The sequence below is a fragment of the Cololabis saira genome, chromosome 20 (genome assembly GCF_033807715.1).
Source record: "Cololabis saira isolate AMF1-May2022 chromosome 20, fColSai1.1, whole genome shotgun sequence".
Lineage (NCBI taxonomy): Eukaryota > Metazoa > Chordata > Actinopteri > Beloniformes > Belonidae > Cololabis > Cololabis saira.
The window spans coordinates 35,717,547-35,739,427 of record NC_084606.1 but is presented as its reverse complement, the minus strand read 5'-3'; the positions used below and the strand labels follow the sequence as shown (position 1 = coordinate 35,739,427).

Sequence of the window (21,881 nt, the reverse complement as noted above, 5' to 3'; positions counted from 1 at the left end):
TACGTCTGGACAAAATGGCCTAAAAAACACTCGTGCCGTTCTGAGGAAAACAAAGCAGCCAGATGTTTCAGGACTTGGATCCAAGGAGGAAGTACGTGAGGTCCACTGATGTCCAAATATAAATACAAACTTCAAATAAATAAATAAGCTGTAAACTCAGAATCACATTACAGTTAAAAGGTTTAAATGATGTAATTAATACAGAATGTGTCTATGCAGCAAAGACATGAAGGCACTCAAGAGGATTGAAAAGTCACAGGAATCTTAAATGTTGGGAACTTTCCAGGGAAATGACAAGAACACATAGGAATTAATGGGAATAAAGTGCAAACCTGCAGGTTTTAGAAGGACGCAGCTGAAAGGAGATCGTTAATCAGCATACCCGTGGTGAAATAACGTTTTACGTGAGTTCAGTTGAATTATCTTATGACTGTTGCTTCTACTCGCCAGTGTCCCGTCGTCACAGGAGCAGAGCTTACACGTTGGTTTTAACAGATATTCATCCAGCCTGTACTTTGTCCTAAATTGGGTGGTAACGATCTTAACCATTCCAGAATATTCCAACAAAAATCCACGGCCGAGCATTTCTGGAGTTGGCCAGAAATTCTCCCCCTCACATATTTTGTCACTCACACACGTCTCCATCATCGTTCTCTTTTTGGTCCCGTTTTAGTTATCCATATTTTGAGTGTCCTGCTGAGTTTGTTTGTTTTATTTAGGATCCCCATTAGAGCTGGGTATCATCACTGACCTCCCGATACGATACGATTCCGATACACTAGGTCCCAAGGCGATACGATTTCCGATACGATACGATACGATTCGATATCGATATTCTGGTTACAATAAGGGAATAACATGATCCTTCCACGCGCTACGTCCGGCCAGAGAAACCCCACCCTGGCTGGTGAAAAGAAGCAGCCTGCTCACTCCTCAAGTAAGGAGGAGACTTGAGCTCAGTGCAGGGCCTCCCGGGGTTGGTAGATGGAGCAATGCCCAGGACTGACTTAGGTAGGAGCACTGGGTGATAAAATGGGGGAAAAAATCGGGATTAAAAAAAAAATAAAAATAAAAAAAATAATTGTTTTTTTTTTTTAAATCGATACTTGGATTTATGTATCGATAATTGTTCCTACACATGCATATCGATATATCGATATTCTTAACCCACCCCTAATCCCCATTCGCATTAGCAACAGCATTAGCGATTATTATATACTAATTAACACTTAATACATAACAGACATACATTATACATGACAAACAAAACAATAATAGACACAACTCCCTTAGTCACAAACAACACAAAGAACTAAATCGCCCTCATTCTCAGACATAAATACAAAGAAATTAAATCAAATAAACCACCTTCATAAACAATACTTTCCTGAAATGACCTTATCTTAGAATTCTTGACCACTTTCCACCTTTATTGTCATAGGGTTTACACTACCTGTAATTCTATTCAAACTTCATTCCAAATGTCAAATCATAATTCATTAAATTCTAAAAGATATTGTTTCAACTGAATCTTAAACCAATCTTCGCTACCTACATGAGACATATGAACTGGTACTGTATAGAGTTCCAGCCAACCACGGCTCTGTAAAGAAAAGTTCTTTGTATCAAACCTGTTCTCACCCTTGGTATGAACCTCCTTTCTGATGTAGTTCTTGTACTGTAACCATGGTGAGCTAAATGATAATATAATCTGTCATACATTTGTTTTGGAGATCGTGTCACCAGTATATTCCTCAGAAAATTTAACAAAGTATAAGTAGACCTTTGTCTTATAGATAACCAGCTTAGATTCTTAAGCTCCAGATATACTTGCTGTTGGTGCTTGCGTTCGCGTCCGTTCACGTCCGTTCACGTCCGTTCGCGTGCACCACCAACCGCAACGTCGCTCGCGTAGTACGCGAGGAGAGCGCGTCGTACCGGCGGTGACCGATTGGGGGCAGTAAGCAGAGCAACAGTTGGAAAAGTGATTAAATATTTAGTAGTAGAGGTAGTAGCAGCAGTAGTAGCAGTAGCAGATTAGAACAACAAACAAGTTTACACGACAACATTGGATGAAGAGGAGATTATAACATTGCTTTGGTTGCGATCTCGGCAAAGGAAACGGCGCCAGCGACCTCCGCGTTGTCACTTGTGGCCAGCTGGTATCTGACCGGGACCAGCGCCACTCGTGGCCACAGCGAGAACTGCAGGTCGCGTACGCGTTCAGTGTCTTTTTGAGAACGTGCACGTTGACGCGTCAAATGAACGCAGGATACGCGTGGCGGCCATGATGCGTACGCGTTCTGAAGTGCAAGTATACCCCAGGCTTTATGCATGCTGGACACATGAGTAAAGCAGGACTAACACAGGACACCTGGGTATCATGTCACATCTGTTGGTCCACCGTTGCCCTCCCTCATACGTGGGTCAGATTTCCTCTTCTGAACCGTTCACCTCTCTCCTCTACAGGTTAATGTAATGTTGATGTACGAGTCTGTTCATGGTCTTTTATTTTGAAAATACACCGGTTTCTCTCTGCCATCCTTGTGTCTAACTTCCTGTCATCTCCATATGCTTTGGGGAAGCTACAGTCCAGCATCACAACTGGCGGAGCAGAGTGGACGGTTGCTTCTACGTCGCTTTGTGGCACTTCTGGGGGGCTCGCTGTCATTGACCAGAAGGACTGTGATTCACAGCGGCGGTGCATCGCTACTGTGCCGTCATGCCCCGCCACACGGTGGGACCCAATGGTTATAGCCCCTTTCACATATGGCCCTTTTCCACTAGTACCTACTCAGCGCGCTTCTACTCGCCACGCCCCCGTCTTGCGCTTCTCCACTACGGGCTGAGACGGGTAGAGGCTGGCCAAGTAGGTACTTTTTCTGTACCTATACTGCCGAGGTTCTGAGCGTGCTGAGTCGGCCGTGTATCTGAAGTCATCACAATACACGCTACTGATTGGTCGGGTTGGCAGGGCCGTCAGACGTTTGAATCAGGAAGCGGGGAGTCAGCGCGAGAGCAGCCTTCATTTTATCCGACAGGCAACAGCAGCGCAAAAGTCTTTTTGGTGATCCAAAGGCTGCAGATATTCATAAACCTTGTGGCTGAGGAGAGAATTAAAAAGGGTACTAGACGGGCGATAAGGAACGACCAGATCTACTAGGTTCTCGGTCACTTCCCAACCGCTCGCGGCTCTCAGCTGAAGGCTGATTTATGGTTCCGCGTTACACCAACGCAGAGCCTACGGTGTAGGGTACGCGGCGACGCGCACCGTACGCCGTAGGCTACGACGCCGATTTAACGCGGAACCATAATTCAGGCTTTATTTCTCATCACCGCCGACGAACAAAATAATTTAAAAAAAACTTTGCCGCTTGAAGCTTCTTTCACTCTCATTTTTTAACTTGATATCGAACACAAGCCACAGACCCAGCAGCACATCTATCATCTCCTCCAGGTTCTACATCTTTAGTGTTGTTGTCTTCTCTGTTTAGATCACACACTCAAATACGTCACAGCAGCTTCACCCCAACCCGCCCACTTCTCACCTGGGTGTCGAAAAACAAACGAGGACAAAGCTGGTGGATGCGAGACGAGGCGTGACGAGCCGTCCCGAGTCAGGGCGCGCTGAGTAGGTACTAGTGGAAAAGGGCCAATAGAGGGCACAAAGCGCAGACCGCTGCCAGCGATACCATTCAATGTGTATGTGCTACCACGGCCCAAAAGCAGACCAAACGTCGTCGGCAGAGCGAGAGGGCGCCTGCCACAGCGTTTGCGCCGCGCCTGCCTGCGCCCGCCTGCGCCCGCCTGCGCCCGAATTGAAAATTTTTTACTTTCACCGTTCCGCGCTGCAACGACATCTCGGAGCGTCCAATAGGAGAGAAGGTGGTGGAGGGTGAAAAAAAACTCACGGGTTGTAGATCAGAGACGATCAAGATGGAGTAAAAAAATTATTTTAGCTGCGAGTCTGTGAGGAGCTGTGGGATACAAGACTGCAGGTCTATCGTGACATCAATAAAAAGGGACAAAAGTGGAAAGAAATCTCCCACAATTCAGGCATACCAGGTTTGTGTTTAAAAGTGATAGAAATGTGATATTCTTTAGCTCTTTAACAATAAAATGTTAGCTTAAAATAAAATATAGCATTTCCATGCCTCATATCAGGATCACTTATCATTTATCAATATATGGTTATGAAAAGACAATGTGTCAATACTTTTGTAAACTGAAGCAGATACTTTACTACATGTCCACTCAGTAGAGCGCTGACTCTGATATTTTGATACTCTGGTATTGTCAGTATACTATCAGAGTCGGCGCTCTATGTGAAAGCAGCTTTACAATGTTACCCACACAGTTGAGGCCTTGAAACTCTGATGAAAGCCCCCTACATCAGAGCCTCATCTTATGAACTTGCATTCTGGAATTTGCCAGACTTGAACACACAACAGAAACAGAACCATGGGTCCGACATCTCTGTTTTGCCTAACAAAGACATTAGATAAGTCTAGATAAGCATTCACATTACACTCTGAAAACTAAGTCTTACAAAGTGTACAAACCACCCTGTCACCAGCTACCCTAAAGTATTCCCAAACTTTCGATGCATTTCTTGAAGTCGCCATACTTGATTTAGACTCACTGCCCACTTCCACTGTTTGTATTAAAACAAAGGTAAAAGAAGCTCAATACAGGGAAGGGGAAGAGAGGGGGTAGCAATTTAACCAGCACCAAAATATTGGTGTGGACTGTAATTACCTGAACGCAGGGGAGCCGTTTGACACTGGAGACCGAAAATAAATTGTAGAACGGTTGAATTTTCATTGCCGATTATGTCAACTAATCGCAGCAGATCTACTAGAGACGCTATGACTTATCTATCCATGGCCTTCATATGTTAATTTCTGTGTACAAGTTGGAGCTTTTTGAAAATCCTCCCGATTCTGGATGTCGTTCTTGGTTCTGAGGTCTGTCCAGATGGATCTCCAGCTGTAACTCCCACGGTGGCTCGGCTGGGACAACTCTCCAACCACATCTGGCAGGGTGCAGCCCGTGGCACGGAGGGACACTGGAGTTACAGTCCAATCATGAAAAGAAAAGTGTGAGTGAAGCGGCTGAAAGGTTGGAGCCGTGACGGCAGCCCACGTGTGCTGCATCCACAACCCTGGACAGTTGAACTCAGAGGCTGGACGAGCCACGAGCTCCGAGTCTGATTCCAGGAACAGCTCAGGTTGCACGTCTTACATTTGCCAAATAAGTCGGGAACTGATTGAGTGATAAATGTAGACGTCGAGCAGGTTACGCTGCCCAGATGTGCAAAAGCACGGCCGACACGGGTCTGCTGGGATTTTAATCTCAATTTAATGCCTAATAACAAGGATTACAAATGATGCCGTCTCTTCCGCATGCTCGCTCCCTCCTTCTACTCTGTGCTTTCCACCCTTATGTGCTCTGCCAAAAATAAATAGTAAGGCAATATGTGGCCGATAAGCTGCTCCCACACAGTCTGACATATACGTGGAGTCCACAGCACGAGCGAGGACTCTGCTCGCTGAGAGACGGCCTGGCAGCCGGGGATTCAAGAGAATTTTCCATTTTGCAGTTCGGCCATCTAATGTTTCACACTGCACTGCATTTACAACGTGTGTGCACACACACAACCACACACACACACACAACCACACACAGAAATAGAGAGAGAGATGAGCAATACTCAGGCTTACCAAGGTTCAGTATACAAGACAAATCAAAACAAATACTAATACCAATACAGTATTCCCTTGGTGCGTCCGAAATGCCATACTAAACAGTATATACTAAAAAGTATACTTAAGTTCGGCACACATTTGAGTAAATATCAGTAGTGTGCATTAATTTGGACGTACTACTCAGAGCCACACGTCACTTCCTGCCGTTGGGAGGAAGTGACGTGTCACAGCAGCAGTAGCAGCTGTTACCATGGTAACAGCAACAGTAGCAGCACCGCTCCGCTTTTTCCTGTTTATCCTGGCCCAAACAAGATGACATAATATAATATTATTATATATGAATATTATAATTATATAACAATATTATTGTACTTAATATTATACTTATGACATATACGTATCACATAGCAACCAAACACCGCTGCATTGCATTGTGGGAAGTTTCTGCTCGGCTCGTGTCCATCAATCCATACTAATACATTTCTCCAGAATGAGTATGGATAGTGCATACTATTGAGTACGTACTAATGTTTCGGACGCACTAAAAAATCTCACATACTGTTTTTGCTACTCATTACGGTGGAAGTATGGAATTTCGGATGGAGCCCCTGGTTTTCCCCGGGCTACGTTCCAAAAAGAACCTGTGACAAGTGAAATCCGCAAAGTAGCAACCTTTTTTTTTTTTTTTACAATTATTATACAAGGCTTCAAATTGCGAAGATCAGCCCCGCCCCACTGCAACCCGATTAATTGGATCTGAATGGGAGAAAATGAAAAATGATTATGAAAAAAAAATGAAATAAGTACAGTAGGACAGATTGTGACTGGTGCGTATTTCACTGCTCTTCTGATGCCGCTGCATCCTGACTCGCGTCTTTTTCTTCTAAAGCCCGCGGTGCAGGTGTGTTTTTTCCAGAGAAGAACATAGTTATGGGTCGTTGTTGTCGCTCTTTTTTCTTCTTATAAACCGTCATGCCACCATGGATTATATCTGAGAACTGTAATGAACGATTCATAAAAGGGTCCCGCTCTTGAGCTGCTGCTGCTGAAGCTCATTGGCCGTTCTCAGCATTGTTGCTAAGCGACCATCGTTATTGAAACAGGAAGTGAAGAAGCGGGGAGACTGTTTAGCCAATCAGAATGCAGAACACGATGCACAATGAAAATCCGTGAAGCAGCGAGACGTGAAAAGGTGAACCACGTTATAGCGAGGGATTAATGTACTACCATTTAGCAAACACTTTTATCCAAAGCGACCGAGACACACACACCATGGAGCAATTAGGGTTAAGGCCTTGCTCAGAAATTGAACATTTTGATACTGACTTGGACGGCCTCCAGCTGTGACTGCAGCATCATTTCTATTACCTACATGTTCACTTCCCACTGGACTTGTGTTGTTTTTCCTCCAACGTCCTGCATTGACGATGGAGAGTCAGGTCTTCTCCAGCACATCCAGGATCCTCAGGGACGTTAAGATCCAAACCAAAGCGACCTCTGACGGTAGGATCTCGCCGACCCAACGCAAATCTGGCGGGAGCGGGTGGTTTGAACTTTGCTGCGGGCGGCTAAAAAAAACACTGCAGGATCGGAATCTAGCCTAGCGACAAGATGGGAACAATGACGTGGAAAAGAACCTCAAACAAGGTCTTTACAAAACAAAGTCAAAGCAAGTCAGATATTTGGAGAAACTGTGTTTAGTGTCTGTGGAGCATCTTGGAAGAGAGACGAGGGATTGGAACCTCAGTCGGTCAGCAACATTCTCTTCCTCCACAGCAATGTAATGGCCAAGAGATTCTTTTGTTAAACTAATTTGTTTCATTCGTTAACTTTGTTTATTTTATGTTATTTATTAGTGTTATTTGAGCCACTCCCAGCTACTCTTGTTGCTATAACCTCAATCACATAATTGTGTGCGATGATGACAATGATGGAGTTACATCTAACTTTCGGTCAGGTGCCTATGAACTGTCAATTATCTATCAAGCTCTACAATTATCATGTTAACATTAAATCTGATAGATTTGTCTGGACATTTCTCTTGCGGGACGGGAGAACACACTAAATCAATGCATCTCTATTATCGTGCGGGCATGAATTCTCAGAGTTTTGCGGATGCGGGCGGGAGTGTAACACACAGGTTGCGGGTGCGGGCGGTACTGGTCAGAAATTTAGCGGGAGTGGGCGGGAGCGGGATGAAGAAAACAGTCCCGCGCAGGGCTCTACTGTAGTCAACCGGTTATCAGATGTGGTAAATACATACTACCAGCAGCAGTTCCTTCATCGGTTAGCTCCTGCCTCGTCACTGTGATGCTCCATCATCCGCCTTTTACTAAAACACATTTCTGTTCTCTGTCTTAGCGCTAATAACCATACTAAATTATTTGACCTCCTTCCTACAAGGTTAACTGCTTTTTGATTAATTTTGGTACCAAAATAAAGGTAATGCATGTGATATTAGAACAAGTTAACCGTCTGTAAAAGTATTTTCCTTTTGCGGGAAATGTCTCATTTGATTTGATTTATTTTATTTTTGTACATGTAAAAAACAACACTTCAAGACAAGTTTAAAAAAACAAAACAATAAAAAAGAGAATTTCATCCTTTAGCACTTGATAACTTAATTTAAAGGAGTAGGAAGAAGTGTAAATTTATTTAATCCTACCCCCATTCACTAATCATTTAACCCGTAATTATAAATACTCACACACTGTACTCACACTGCTAAATAACAGTATTATTATTAGGTCCCGAAAACTGACAGTGCGAAGGCCCTATTGTATCTATAGGAATTTTTCTCGTTTTTGTTTTTATCCTCATTTTTTTTACAACGAGGAGGGCCTTTTTTCCCCCTAAACGTGCTCCAAAAGTCACCAAATTTTGCATGCAAGCCAGGTCTGGTGAAAAATGTGATATTTCATGGTTTGTATTAATGAGCGTGGCAAAATGGCTCAACAGCGCCCCCTAGAAAACTTTATGCCTCAAGCCCCACAATACGGTTTGACGTACATGCACGGAAATCGGTACACACCTGTATCATGGCGCAACTTAAATAAAAGTCTCTTGGCGCCATGGCCGAAACCCAACAGGAAGTCGGACATTTTGAATTAACCGTGTAATTTTGGTGCAATTTATGCCATTCCTTCGGAAGTTAATGCGGCCCAAACCATAACGTGCACCCAGGTGTGTTATACATCAAAATGTGCGTCTCCATCCTGCGATAACGCACATTACTTTTCTCAGTCAAAAGCGTTACCGTGGCAACACTAGACGCCAAAAAGCTCGCCCCCCCTTCATCTGATTGGTCGATATCTGATAGTTCCTACTTTCTGCCATAACTTTTAGACGGTTTGATATAGAGAGTCGTGGATGGTGTCATCCACTAAATGTCCAGGCCTGAAGAATCTACATCAAGTCAAACAAGCTTCCCCTGCAGCCTGAACGTGCACAAGGGTGCGAGGGCCCGTTCATCGCTGCTTGCAGCTTTAATTATTATTATTATATACTGTAATTATACTCACACACATACACATAGTTGAATATTTCTATATATTTGTACACACATGCCCATATAAATATTTATATAAATATACTTATTTACACTATACTGTCTCTATTTAACTGCACCTGCTCTATATCTATGTATACTGTATATCTACTAGCGATTACAAATGGGTTGCAGTGTCTCCATGTCTGCCAACCTCTATTAACAGGTTCTCAGGGCGAGGTCAATGTATACGATGATGACACCAGCAGTAGATCAGTTTACTGCTAGTTCAATTAATTGGTTGGCCAATTACCTGAGTACTTGCTACTAAATCTGCACTGGCCATCGAAAACCCCAAACAGTTGACTCCAAAATAGTACATTCATACTTAATATATGTATTAATTGTAACTTTATATTTGTTTAATTGACTGCTCTTTTGTTGTTGCTGTTTTTGTCTTTGTTTTATTTGTTTTTACTTTTGTATTTAAATAAATAGTTTAAATAAAGTTTAAATAAATATATATATATATATATATATATATATATATATATATATATTATATATATATATATATACACAACACAACCACTTAATGTTCAAAACAACATTTCTCTCTAAAAAAAAAAAAGAGCATATACATTGACCTCACTCAACACCGAGCACAGATTCAACGCTTTAAAGCCTGTCTCTGTAACAATACCACTTCTGAGCTAATTTCACATATCCAAACAAAAGGACCTGGGTGTGAGAAACAACAAACACACAACAAGATGTGCCGTTCCCCACTCATTAGCAGTGTTGTCAAGGCGGCAGATCTACACGCCCCCATGGGCCAGTGGTGGTGTTACATGGAGCGGCTTTAAGGAGACCGTCCCATACGGACAATTCAGGTTCTATTTGGAAACCCGGCTTCCTAGATTTTCTGTTTGTATCTTGAAAAGACTGGGAAATAAACATAGACTACGTTTACGTGCAGTCAATAACCCTTTTCTAACCGGAATATTAGCAATAACCCAGTTGCGCCATGTAAACACCAATAACCCCTTTGAATAACCGGAATTTGCTCATATTCCGTTTGTTAAAAACCCGAATATGACCCCTGGGATACTCCTTTTAAAACCTGAATATTGGGTCATGTAAACGCCTAACGGGATTTCCCCATCAAAAGGAACATGAATTTGTTTTCTGCGCATGTTCTTTTTGCAAGGAATCTTGGTTTTTTGAGGAAGTTCTTATAAACACGGTGAAACGCAAGATCAGGAGGAGACTAATCACTTCATAAATGCAATGAAAGATATGAACATTTCTGCATTTATAGACGGTAGAAAGTACCGGGATAGCCAGATTTAAAAGAAGGTGAGCGAAAAGTTGCGCGAAGCAGGATTTGTACGTACGCCAGACCAGGGGCCTCATGTTGCGTGGATTTCAACGTGAATCCGTGCGTGGAATTTTTGCGTACGCAAAAAAAAAAATTCAGATGTTCAAAACTGTGCGTACGCCCAAATCCACACAGGTTCCTTTAAACATCACAATCAGTGGATTTGAGTGCACATGCGGGAGCACAACACTCCACCCTGTCTCCTCCCTCAAATACATATGTTTGAATATAATAATGAAGATAATTATCCATTAAAAACCGCTCATCCTAATAAGGAAATTGCAAAAACAAGTAAAACAAATTAAAAAAACATCGGCTATGAGCTGGAGACAGTCCTGTCAAAAGTAGAGGCCTGGAAAAAAAAATTTATTTAGGAGGCATTTCTCCCGATTTAAGCTGCATTGCATGATGGGTATTGTTGTTCTTTGCTTTGTGTTGCGTTCCGTGAAGAGTTGTGGTTTTATTATGATCGTAAGGATTTGTGAATGTTTATGGGCAGCGTTAGTGCATCATTACACTCTGCTTTTCTTGTTTGTACTTTAAGAACCAACACCAGAACTGAAAAACGGCCCCTCATTGTCACGCGTATTATACCGGATTAAGCTCAATGTACACGTTTATTGAGTCTTGCGCGCGATGTCCGCGATCACCTCTCATAAGTATAACAATATGAACAATATAAACTTAATAATTTAAAACATGAAGCATCACGATCTGATTCCTCTGCAGCAGAAAGACAACTTGTTTGCACCTCGATAATCCCATTGTCACGTGAGAAATAAAGAGCAAAGTTGCTGTAACTCGGAGTGTTCGGTCCATCACCGGAGAAACACTTTCTGGATCCTGCAGCACCTGCAGCTGACTCCATATCAGACACTGAAAGTTGCATAAACATTCATTCAACTTCATTCATTCATTTCTGAGTCACATCAGTTCGTACCAACCAACCTTTCCGTGACATCTTAGTTTTATTTAAGAAAGACACCTTTACAGAACCAGTTTTTCGCTGCAAAATGTATTTTAATGTTTTTCTGTCCAGACACAGTTATGGGATGTTTAGGATCTGGCTTTAATCTCCAGTAGTTGTCCCATATGGTCGTCATGGTGACAGAGATGTCCAACCTGAAAGATCATGTTGGTCTGAACCGGAGCAGCTGGTCCAGTTCAGGACAGAGATCCAGAAGATCCTCTTGGTACCTAAACCAGCTGATGGTCCAGTCTTAGTCCTGGACCAGCAGGTCCAGACTAAACCAGCTGATGCTTCAGTCTTAGTCCTGGACCAGCAGATCCAGACTAAACCAGCTGATGGTCCAGTCTTAGTCCTGGACCAGCAGGTCCAGACTAAACCAGCTGATGGTCCAGTCTTAGTCCTGGACCAGCAGGTCCAGACTAAACCAGCTGATGGTCCAGTCTTAGTCCTGGACCAGCAGGTCGGTGTGATCTGATCATCAGCAGGTTCCTCTAACGGAGCCAAAGCTCCATCAGGATTTGCAGGTTCCATCGTTGAGCTCCTTTAGTTGTTTGTTCAGATCATGTGGTTGATTGTGAGATTGTTGCAGTTCCACTCTTGTGTAATTTATCTGGTGATGTGGGGACTGTCATGTTCACGTGTGGTCGTGAACTTATTGCTGACGTTACGTTTCCTCATATTCTGCACTTCACTGCATCACCAGTGAGTGTCAACGGACAAAACCTCAGAAAAGTGCGTACGCCAGCCATGGTGTGTGTGTGTGAAGGACCGCAACTTTCTACATTCAAATCACTTTTCGAACATCCGACCGTGAGCGTAGAAAGTGGCGTACGCACGTTTTTTGTGCGCCGCACTCTTAGTACATAAGGCCCCTGGAATGGTTGCTGTTTGTGTCTGCCTGTTCCCCTTTCTCTTTGTTTCGTACATGAGGCCCCAGGAGTTTTGGCTCAGAGTCCCACACAGCTCCATCGTCCCAGTCGAGACCCTGGTTTTGCAGCAGCTTCACTGTCTTAAGCATGAAATCCAGCCGAGGCATATCTGCCCGTTCCCGTCTTTACAACAAGAGCTACAAGTGCACAGCTCCCGTCTTTTACTGCATTCAAACATAAATCCAGTCTATTCACCAGCCTGCAACACAGCTGGACAGAGACACCATTCAGGATCATCTGCCCTAGAAAAATGATAGTTCAGGACCTTCAGGTGTGTGTTCCCTCTCGGAGAGCTGCAGGACACGCCTGCAGCTGCTGGACCTGATCAGCTGTGATTTGCTTCTATGGAGCTTGGGAACACTGGTGGGATTGTGAGGTGTGGTGGCCATGTTGGTAGCTACAGAAGCAGATGATAACAAGCGGAGACAAGATGTGTCACGAAAAGCAAAAAAAAACGTTAAGAAAATGAGCAAATTATAAATAGTCTATCTGCATGACAGCGTTATCTGGAAAAGATGGAGCTGTTGAATAGTTTAGATCCTGAATAGGGCTGGGTATTGTTAAGAACCTCACGATTCGATTCTTTAGGTTTCAATTCGATATTGATTTAAATGCTTCGATATCGATTCAGTAACATGTAGAAATACACAAATACCTGTTGGCAATTTTTCATTATTTTTATTCTCATGCCTATAACACGTGGCATGTTACTTCACATAGAAATGAACTGAGTAAGTAAACTTAGCAGCACCATAATAGCTCACTTGTGCATTTGTACTGTAGTACAAAAGTTGCACTGCAGATGTCTTTGACATGATAAGAGCTCAACAAACCACTGGACCTTGTCCTTCTACTTTACAATCTATCGGTCTCTCATCAGTGGGTTGGGCTAATCCAGTGTTTCTCAATCCTGTTCCTCGTGGGCCCCAGTCCTGCATGTTTTAGGTGCTCCCCTGCTTCAGCACACCGTGATAAAAGTACCTGTGTCATCAACAGAGTTGTGCAGACCGTGGTGACAAGCTAATTAGGACCTTTAATTAGAATCAGGTGTGTTGGTGCAGGGAAACATCTAAAACATGCAGGACAGGGGCCCACGAGGACCAGGGTTGAGAAACACTGGGCTAATCCAAAATAGCAAAAACGGGGGGGGGGGGGCAAAGATAGAAGATGTGCTCTGAAAAGACCACCTTTAAAACTTGGTACTTTCCTCCTGATTAAATTAAAGAATCAACCAATAGTAACCAATAATAATAGAGTGAACAGACCTTCAACGCCACGCCAACAAACATCCTCATTCATCTATTCAGCATCTGTTTTGAAAGTCGAGGAAAGTTTAACTATCCGTCTTTCAGTTACTGGGTCATGCGACACGGCGTAGACACTGCAGACTGGCTGTAAAAATACAGAATAAAGGTTTTGGGACGACCTAGTCCGAGGTAACATCAACAGCTGTCAGTGTTAACTCCTCAAAGATGTTTGCATGCAAGTGCTTCAGTTCTGTGATGGACGAGATCTCTATGCACGTACAACGTGCCTCCGTTTTATGCTCAGCGGCACCTCAGCTGAAGCAAAGGCCAGCGAGGCAGCAGGGCTGCTTTGTCTCCACGTTGCCGTTGTCATTAAGGTACATCCACATGTCAACTGTGACGATACGCAGTTACCCAGAAGAACAAATCAAGCGAATTAGGCCAATCTGTGCAACTACGTCATCATTACTAAATGTCTGAGGTTTAACACGCTCTCAGTGTCACGGCCATCTAGCTATTACATCTTGTTGTTTTTAGTTCAGTACTTGGGTAATTGATACTACTGCAAACATCATTAATATATCAGCACAAATGCTGCTTTCAAGTAGAGGTAGCCATGTCCGACTACTAAAAAACATTTAGCCCAGTTCTGTTAGACCTTTTTTTTTCAGTGATACCACAGCAGCACCTCAGATGTTTGCTTGTGGAAAAACATTGTTTTTTACATTAGATCCAAGCAGCACATGTGCACACATAAATAATAAATGCAAGTAATCTCCACAGACGTTTCTGCAGAACACTGACGCTGGTTATAAGATAAGATAAGATTGTCCTTTATTTCTCCCTCAATGGGGAAATTCACTTCACTCCACTTATTGAAGGTAACGATGGGAAGGTGACATTCGTCCTTGTGTGCTTTCAAACATCGCAGGCGTGATGAATAAAGACCACAACACTGGTATCAAATGTGACAAACTCCGGCCCGGCCAATGAAAAAAGATGCTTAATCCTCCACAAACAGGAGTCAAGTAACTGTAGCAGCGTGCATGCTACAGTTACATGTCACCACTGCGCCTCCTCGGCTCCCACCCAACACGCCGGCCCATAGGCCCAGATGAGTGGACGACTACTACTCACTAAAAATTACTCATGTAAACACCTAATTCCGAATGAAAATGGCCATCGATTCTTTATGACGTTTTTTTTTTTTTGGGGGGGGGGGGATTGTTTTGTTTTGGTCCCTTTTTATTCATCTATTTTTTAATTTATACTGTGTAGCTTTAATACTTACTTATAACTTAAAATAATTTTCAGTTATTTATTTATCATTCTTAATATTCGTTGTGTAATGTGCTGTCCTTAAATCAAGAAAAACATCCTAGGATGTCTTTTTCTCATTCCATCGAGATGCACAGTATTGTTTATGGTGTCAAATATCCTATATATTCGAGATTGCCATAAAGAAATAATATGATACTCAATGTAAATGTGTAATTGATTCCTTTTCTACTGTGCCTTAACCCCTAATAATTATATATATATATATATATATATATATATATATATATATATATATATATATATATATATATATATATATATATATATATATACATACATATATATATATATATATATATATAAAAAATTATAATAATAAGTCAACCAATTCCTTCTGGAGTCAGGATGAAAAAAAAAAAAAGAATAAAAAAAAAAGAATCTTAAATGAAAACATGAAGAGTGGTGCAGCGGTAATAAAGCCCAGGATTTGTGGGCTGGGCCCAGCAGCCGAGTATGTCACCAGCTGTGATCAGCGCGGGCATGTGCGCCCACTCCAGCAGCTGCGCGTGTTTGCGACACACGCAGAAAAACACACTGTGAGCACATGTCTCGCCAGCGAGGCGCGACACGCATCGATTACCCCGCCTGTCTCCTGCAGCTGCAGCCCTGCACCTCCACCATCTATCCATCCCCTCATCCATCCACCCACCCACCCACCCATCCATCCATCCATTCATCCATCCATCCACTCATCCACCCATCCATCCATCCATCCACTCATCCATCCATCCATCCACCCATCTTCTCATCCATCCATCCACCCATCCATCCACTCCTCCATCCATCCATCCATCCATCCATCCATCCATCCACTCCTCCATCCATCCATCCATCCATCCATCCATCCACCCATCTTCTCATCCATCCATCCATCCATCCATCCACTCATCCACCCATCCATCCATCCACTCATCCATCCATCCATCCATCCATCCACTCCTCCACCCACCCCTCCACCCATCCACTCATCCATCCATCCATCCATCAATCCATCCATCCATCCACTCATCCATCCATCCACCCACCCACTCCTCCACCCATCCACTCATCCATCCATCCACTCATCCACCCATCCACCCACCCACTCCTCCATCCATCCATCCATCCACCCACCCATCCACCCATCCATCCATCCACCCATCCATCCATCCATGCATCCATCCATCCACTCATCCATCCATCCATCCATCCATCCATCCACCCATCCATCCATCCACCCATCTATCCATCCATCACTACCCACGCCGGTCCGGTCCAGCCGGTGCGCCTGGGCTTCCACTGCACGGAACTGCGCAACATCACCTGCAGTTTTTCAAGTTGTGGGCGCATTGTGGAAAAAAAGGTGATAAAAAAACAATAAAACAAGTGACATTTTAATGTCAGGGAATCAGTAACTCTTCGGCGGGGTTTTCCAGCCGAAGTGCGGCTCTGGGCTCCGCGGTTCCACAGCAGAACCGGCCGGGATCCGTGAGTTCTGCAGCCGCGCTCACGGCCACAATCCCCGGTTTCTTACATGGACTTCTGCCCGGCTCGGTCCATCACGGAGAACACGCACCTGCAGCAGAGCGACCTGCTTCGGCTCGGCGGAGCAGGGGGACAAAACGGCTCGTTACCATGGCTACCAGGACTGTAAATAGATTAAAGGGATTGGATCTGTCATGTAGAAAGATAGATGATGTTTATTCCCCTCATGAGCCGCAACATTTATTCTAATGATGACAGCACGCACGCCCTGCGGTTCTCTGATAATAACGTGATTTTACAGTAACTGTCAACGCTGTTATGTAATAATAAAAGCTATATAAAATACAGAAAGTGGGTGTTTTATGTCTTACCCGGCGTCTCCTGGGGGACGAACCCGGGTTCTGCTTCCGTTCCTGGACTCTGTCCCGCGGGCTCCCTGGCAGGGATTTCCCGATCAAAAATGGGTTTTCGTTGGGGCTTGTCAGAGCAAAAAAAAAACGTCGATTAAGCCTCGTCCGGGCAGCGGTGCGGAGTCGCTGGGGAGACGCGAGGACTGGCGGCGGAGCGAGACTGCTGCTGATAAATACCGCTGGGCTGCTGCTGCTCTCGCGAGAACTCACATCACCGCCGCTGCTGCTCTCGCGAGAACTCACATCACCGCCGCTGCCAAATGTGACCAAGCAACGCGGTAATAACCCTGGATGATACATTCAAAGAGACGCAGTTGATTTAACGTCTTCAGTCAGAGAAACTCACTTTTTTTAACAATATCTTTATTGATTTATTATTCACACTCAGGATATTATCATAAAATCACAACCAGGGGCACCTCCAAAAATGTTTCATAGGGGGGCCCAGATGGGGCCACTTAAATTCTTGGGGTGGAACCAAAGCTAAAAGCCATCATTACAGGATTTTATTATACTGTTGTAGTACACAGGGCCAGAAATACTTTTTTTTTTAATTTCTAACTTGTCTGCATATATATTAATGGTTAATACCATGTTGATAAAAACCTAAGGTATATATATATATATATATATATATATATATATATATATATATATATATATATATATATATATATATATATATATATATATATATATATATATATATACGGCCTGTGTGAATACTCGATTCTGATTGGCTGGCAGGTGTAGGTTAAAAGTGATAACCGACAAGTTCGTCAAGCAAGTTCGGTCAAGTTGCCTGATAACTTTAATATCATTGCGCTGGATCAACTGCCAGGTGGTAACCACGGCAACGGCAATTCAGAGAAGAAGAGCCGGCTACCGCAGGACGGCGACATGAGGGATTTTGTAATTTTTTTAATTTATTTGGTGAATTTAACAATTTTGATGACTGGGATGCAGAAGAGGAGAGAAAAGAAAATGAAAAGAAACCAGAGAAACGGCACAAGGAGGTGACATGGCCTCCGGAGCAGAGCTGTAGCCGTCTCTCTGATTCTGGGGTGGAAACTCGCCGTGAGAGCAGCCTGCAGATTTACTGGGCTCCATCATTACAGGAGAGACCAAAATGGAGCAACATTTTATCATCTCCCAATGCTCCGGAAAGCAGTGGCGAGGATCACGAGCCACAAACTTTAAACGAACAAGCGGCTGCAGACGAGAGATTAAATAGTCCGCTCAGCCGCTCAGCTGTGGTTGTTATAAAACTAATGATTTCAACTGAAAACACATTAAAGCATGAATAACTGATTTAATATTTATGTTTTTTGGTAAGTGACCGTGGTATAAGCGGGATAATGACCTTCAAGGTCACATTAACATAAATATATGGACTTCATGGAGGCAAACCGGTTCACGCCCCCGCGTCGTCCATGTATTTATGTTAATTTACACCTCATCGGGTATTATCCCTTACTTATGCATTTTTAATATGTAATCAGTGGCGAAACTACCATATATGCAGACAATGCGACTGCATAGGGGCCCGCACGTATCCAGGGCCTGCACGCGCAGGACCTGGGGACGTGCGGGCCCTGGACTTTTTTTTTTTTTTTTTGAGGTGTGTGTGTTTACATAAATGTTATGGGCTGGTTATAAAGATATATCTAGTTTAAATACAAATTTAAATGTATAGATGATCTCGGATGATGCCGGTGTAGTGCGCATGTGTAACCCATATTTGCGTAGAGGAAGAGTTGGCGAAGTCAGGAGAGGACAGCCCGAAACACTGCGCACTGCAACTGATGATGAGCTATTTGAGCAAGCAAGCACGTTATGTGATATGTATAAAGCAGACTTAACCACTTCATTTCCAACTTGTGTCATTATGTGCTTGCTTAAAGGACAGGATCTCACAGATTCAAAACATCAAAGAGCTCACCAACTTGTTGGTAGTTGAGAACAACTGCATTGCTGCAAGCTTTGGGGAAGTCTGCACCGCTTTACTGCTGTTTTTAACTATACCAGTGACTGTGGCAACTGCCGAGCGGTCCTTCTCCAAATGAAAGTTAATAAAAACATACCTGCGCAGCACCATGGGACAGGCCCGCTTATCAGGACTGGCAATGCTCTCAATTGAGAATGTCAGGGCAAGTCAGCTGGATCTTAAGGAATTAATTAATGACTTTGCCCAGATGAAGGCCCGAAAAGTCAAACTGTAATGGTAAGTAATGACCTTTATTATTAATATTTGTTATAGTGATAGTCTATCACTAGTTTGTTTGTGTTTATGCGTGTTTATGATGTTTTTATTTGTGGTGTGCCGCCGTGCCCCCAAATTTCAATCTGTGCGCTGTGTGGGTTTATTCTCAGCTGTTGGCACTGCCGGTGTTCTGTCGCACACCGGCGCACTGTGTGCGTTATGCTGTTGGTTATATGTGCTTTTTGTTGTGTTTATGCGCTATGATTGTTTTTATGTGGTGTTCTGCCGTGTCACCAAATTGCAATGTGCTTGTGTTATTGATGTGGATTTTTTTTAAACATATCTATCTGCGCTGTGGTTGTGTTAAGGGTTAAAGCTGTCAGTAGTGCCCGTTGTCATTTGCATCTGCTGTGAGATTGCGTCAATCACAGCGTGTCTGTTTTGCATTGTGATGGGCAGGGCCCGGTTTAATGATCTTGCATAGGGGCCCGGTGCTGAGTTGTTTCGCCACTGTATGTAATATATCCAATCCAATCCAATCCACTTTATTTGTATAGCACATTTTAAAAACAACAAGGTTAACAAAGTGCTGCACAATGAGTAAAATAAAACATGATAAAATAGTAAAAACTAAAAACAGAGTAAAATAGATGAGAGCACATAAAAGCACGAAATAAAAACACACCAGACAGACAACAACCAGTGATTCATAAACATAAAAGACAGAAATCAATATATAGATCGTATATATTTTAATATATCATATATATTTATTTTATGAATATATATATATATATATATATATATATATATATATATATATATATATATATATATATATATATATTTTTTTTTAATAAATATATTTTTTTTATACATATATCTTTTTTATTATTAGGCTCAGAAATACTTAAACAAACGCCGACTGATATGCATTTGAAACGCATAACTGACGATAGAATCTTTGTGACCGGCAAGTGGGGTGGCCAGCAACTTTGTAGGGGGGGCCATGGCCCCCCCTCACCACTCCCTGGTGGTGCACTGATCCCAACCCACATCCATTCTTTCTTTGCATCTCTTTTCGTATAAGGTCCAGAAATAGTTCAAAATAACATATGACAGTACTGTAAGTACAGTCCAATGGTAACTCTAACAAATTAAAGATATACTTAAACAAAACTTACACATAAACAAAAATTACACTGTTACTGTCGCCTTCCAAGACCCTTCCCCTTCCGAGGTTCACCACTTCTCTGATATTACGGTATCCTGCCCTGCATTTTCCTCCCGTAGAAGCACCTCTATATCTCCTTTTTTAATGAATTGATTAAACGGGTTTCCAGATTTCCTCGTACAACAACAACAGTTTGTCTTTTAATTTATATGTTATTCTCTCCATTGACATACACTGTGCCATAACCTTGATCCAAGCACCGATTGTAGCTGCATCCGTTTTCCTCCAGTTAAGAGCAATAATCCTTTTGGCCTGCAATACAGCAAAATCCATACATTTACGCTCCTGGGGTTTCAAATTGAGATTTGCAAAACTCTCTTACTTAGTGAAGTTTTTTTATTATCAGAAATATACTTTATTTTGGATAGACATAGGTCTAATCTAGGGTTTAAGGTTTAAGAGCTGCATTCAGAGGTCCAGATGTGTCTAGAGAATACACATTTTTATGATTTTGCATTTATATGTCACAATAATGGATTTGGAATAAAATCAAGATGTGATCAAAGTGTAGACTTTTAGTTTTACCATTTGGGAATTGCATCCATTTAAGAAAGTACTTCAACTTTAAGCAATTTGGACAAAGTTACACAACTGTACATATAACCACCATTTTTAATATTCTGATAAAAATCCTGGGGTCTGGAGAATCCTCCCTGGACATGTTTGTCCAGACCTCCATAGTTGCTGTTTGTTTTTGAGTCCTTCTGCCTTCAGTTTCTAAACTAAAAAGCTGCCTTTTTTTAGTTTGCCTCTAGATCAGGAAACTGACTCGAACATTGAAGAATATTCCATTAATCTGCCTCCCAAATGTCCCGAGCTGCCTTTTCTCTATCTTTATGGCCATTAACCACCTGTGACGTTTTGGATGTGATCAGAATATAGACCTGTACGTCTCAGAATCAATCTTTGTACTTCTGATGAGTCATCATCAATAAACATCAGTGTGCCTGCTCCGTCAGCAGTCATGCATGTTCATACCTCCACCATGCTGCACACGTTTTCATGAGCTGCTTCTGTCCTTCTGCAGATTATCTCCTCCATCACTCTGAAACAGGTCTATCTATGGCCCTTTTCCACCAGTCAAGGGTCTGTTATGGTGTTCCGCAGGGTTCAGTGCTAGGGCCAATCTTGTTCAGTTTATACATGCAGCCGTTGGGAAGTATAATCCAGAATCACGGCATACACTTTCATTGTTATGCTGATGATACGCAGCTCTATTTGTCTATGAAGCCGGATGAAACAGAACCGTTAGTTAAACTTCAGGCATGTCTTAGGGACATCAAGGACTGGATGTCCAGAAATTTCCTGCTTCTAAATTCAGATAAAACAGAGGTTATCATTCTTGGTCCAGAGCATCTTAGGAAGGGATTAGATGGTGTTGCGATGGCTTCCAGTGCAACTGTGAGAAATCTTGGTGTTATTTTCGATCAGGATTTGTCGTTTAAACCATATGTCAATCAGGTTTGTAAAATAGCCTTTTTCCATCTCCGTAATATTGCAAAGATTA

At 42.7% G+C, this 21,881-nt stretch overlaps 1 protein-coding gene across 2 annotated transcripts in view; it reads right to left on the bottom strand.

Moving 5' to 3' along the window:
* Nucleotides 1–17,098, bottom strand: part of ache (acetylcholinesterase (Yt blood group)) — a 46,519-nt gene extending 29,421 nt beyond the window's left edge. The window contains exon 1 of one of the 2 annotated variants that reach the window (XM_061710068.1): nucleotides 16,899–17,098. The gene's annotated coding sequence lies outside the window, so the exon portion shown is untranslated. Of the gene's footprint in view, nucleotides 1–4,758; nucleotides 5,173–16,898 lie in introns of those variants that run through there. The other variant, XM_061710069.1, reaches the window with a different exon arrangement.
* Nucleotides 17,099–21,881: the final 4,783 nt, after the last annotated feature.